We start from the raw sequence: 3,204 nt of genomic DNA, 5'->3' as shown, positions 1-3,204 counted from the left end.
TACATAGCAATAGTTTATTTGAGGATTTTCAGTCAGGATTTAGAGTTCATCACAGCACAGAGACAGCACTGGTTAAAGTTAATAACAACCTTTTAATTGCTTTCGACAATGGACTTTGAGCATCAAATTGGCATTAAAGGAACCAACTATAGACTCATTTTTAACCTCCCCTTCCTCTCTAAAATTCTAGTGTATAGAATTGGTCCAGGTACAGAACCTTGTGGAACTCCACGACTAACTTTAGTGTTAATGGAGGATTCATCATTAAGGTGTACAAACTGAGAACGATCTGATAAGTCTCTTCTGAGTTTGACTTAAACCAGCTTAGTGCCTTTAATGCCAATTTGATGCTCAAGTCTCTGTGTTCGGTTCTATATGCTGTTTTTATCTCCATCAAAAGCATGAAAGCAGTCAAATCTGTGAAGTTTCCCAAAGTATTCAAGTATTTCAGCCTGAATGAGGTGTTCATGGTATGAATACTAATACTACAGTGTGTCACTATGTATTAGCTATAAAGAAATTCCAATGGGCCCCAAAAGCTGTAAAATGTTTCCACGCAGCGTTATTGAAGGTTACTGAGTCATATTCTTATATCAGAAAAGTCATATTTGCTTATTAAGTAGCACTTAATCGTTCATTATTAGCAATATGCATATGTTATTTTAGCTTAATGTGTGTAAATGCAAACGTTATAAATGGGAGCTCCAACAGTGGTGGAAAGATAGTACATTTACTCGAGTATTGACGTACTTGTACTTAACTGGATCATTTACATTTTCTGTTAATTTAGAGGCAAATTGCACTTTTTACTCCACTACAATGAATTCATACCTTTAGTTACTTTGTAAATTTAAATTAATAAAACAAAATATATTAAAAAAAAACATTTATGATATTAAAAGTTAAGATACAACTGTATTGATCTCCGGGGCAAAAGTGACCCATGAGTTCCTTAAAATGAGCTCCAGCTTTATCAGCTGCAACGTTTGAGTTACAAACACTTGAAGGCTTCAATAATATCAAAAGAATTCTTCTGAAAAGGAGAATTCTGCATATTGAATGCTTTTAAACACTTTTGGACTTTTAGTAACATTTTGAACGCAGCACTTCACCAACTGCACTGATGTTCTCTGTTGTCCTGTGTAGGCTGTATAAATGAGACAGACGGATCGGTCAAACAACAGGTTCACACTGACTATAAATGTCTGAATGTCTGAATATTAACACAATATACGACAATACAGCCGACATTCTGACTGTTGTAATATTCTTTATTTCAACTTATTGTACATGTAAAAAGACATTTGGATTCAGTCAGGCAGAAGATACTAAGACTGTACTTACTGCACTTTGTATTACATAAACAGATTTAAAGGTAGACCGAGTGCAGGATCTGCTGTTTACGGGCAGAGGTCAAATAATTGCTCATGATTTTAAAGCCATGAAAATTACGCAGAGAATCCATGTTTAATAAGCACGTAACTGCTGTTCTACATCAAACACATTTGGACAGTCTGAAGCTGTTATTCTGTAGTTACTGCGGTCTGCCTCTAGGGGGCAGCACCTTGCAATCTTCTGCCTCAGTTTCACTGACTATATCTGACACACCTTCTGGAAACCTGGGTTAGTTTAAATGAAACACATTTAACTTCTGTAACGTTTAATCTTTTCCTGCTTCAATAAAAGTGAAAAGTGTTATTATGACAAACTGATGATGTTTCATTATTTTAAATATACAAAACTGTAACTATAGTAACTGCTGCACCATCTGATGCCTCTTAATACGGAAGGATTAACATTTAATCACACACACACAGTAACTTATGTGTCTGACCCTTTGATCTTCACTACAATTCCTCAATTGAATTGAACTAGACATCACACAAGATCACGTGACTTCTGCATCGCCATTTGAACCCGGCTGTTAGATGAATGTTTTAGATGTAGATAATGTTCCATACCATTCAACAGGGGACCCCTGTCATTCTATACAGTCCAAGTGTGGACCAACTTTCTGTTTTAGATTGTGAGGTTCCAAACAAAAGTCAACATATAAAGCCCTGTTCATAGATCTGTATCATTTTGTGATGGTTCTGAGATGAGCTGCCAATAGCTCATTACCCATTCAATGCCGATTTAAAGCACTAACATACGACTTAGACTTTACAGCTTAAGATACATTTCAGTTGACAATACTGATTCAATTCAACTGAATTTTATTTAGTTCCAAATCATAACAGAAGTTATCTCAGGGCATTTCATATAGAGCAGGTTTAGACCATACTCCTTATAAAATGAAGGAGGAAATTAGGACTTATAAAGTGGCCCATACTGAGTCAAATCAGTGTGAACTCTAATGCAGCCTGTGTGCTTTCACTGTAATAAACTTCAGTTGTCTCATCTGCATCCATTCTGAACAACCTCTAATATGCCTTCTATATTACCAATAATGTACAACTTTATTGAACGACAGATTGTAAATATTAAGGGGGAAAAACAATGACAGTTTGAAATGGCAGTAGGTCTTTAGTCCCAACAAAACCCAATCTGCACTATCATTACAGGGACGGTGAATTTAAGCGTAACACCATTTCACCCACCAATGACAGTAGATGCCTGGGGGTCTAACAAGTCCGGATTATTGTCTGTCATTACTGTTTTCCATTCCACAATACACTCACATTCCAAAAAACTACAATGACACACATATTGATGCCAACCTTTAAATAAAATAAAACAACATCACTACAGAGTTTATTATTTAGTTACGTTAGATTATTACTTTCTTCCTAAGATTTTGCTTATTTCCCTTTTTTATTTCACCCAATGCCCGAGTGTGAATGTAGTTCTATGCTATCAAGTGGGGGATGTGTTCCATTATGTACCACCCAACAACAGTGACTCGTGTCATTCTAATAAGTACGAATGGACTTTTTATGTAATGGAGAATCCTAAAATGCCAAACTGAGCTTGTTAAATTGACAAAAACTGCTGATGCCGGCATCCATGATCGTAAAAAGTGTAAGTGAGTATTTTGGTTGGGACTGGAGCCATTTAAAGGCTAGTCCAGAGTTTCTAAACAAGTGTATTAATTAAAACTAAAGTAAGAACTGCTTACTACGTGTTGTTGATTACTCATTTTTTTTGTTTCTTGCTTTATTGATTTTTTTTTTTATTTCTTTCTTGTTTTCCTTTTATTGTTCT

The sequence above is a fragment of the Morone saxatilis genome, unplaced genomic scaffold (genome assembly GCF_004916995.1).
Source record: "Morone saxatilis isolate NCDOM2014 unplaced genomic scaffold, NCSU_SB_2.0 Contig0, whole genome shotgun sequence".
In the NCBI taxonomy this organism is placed as follows: Eukaryota; Metazoa; Chordata; class Actinopteri; family Moronidae; genus Morone; species Morone saxatilis.
Note: the sequence above shows the minus strand (reverse complement) of the source record.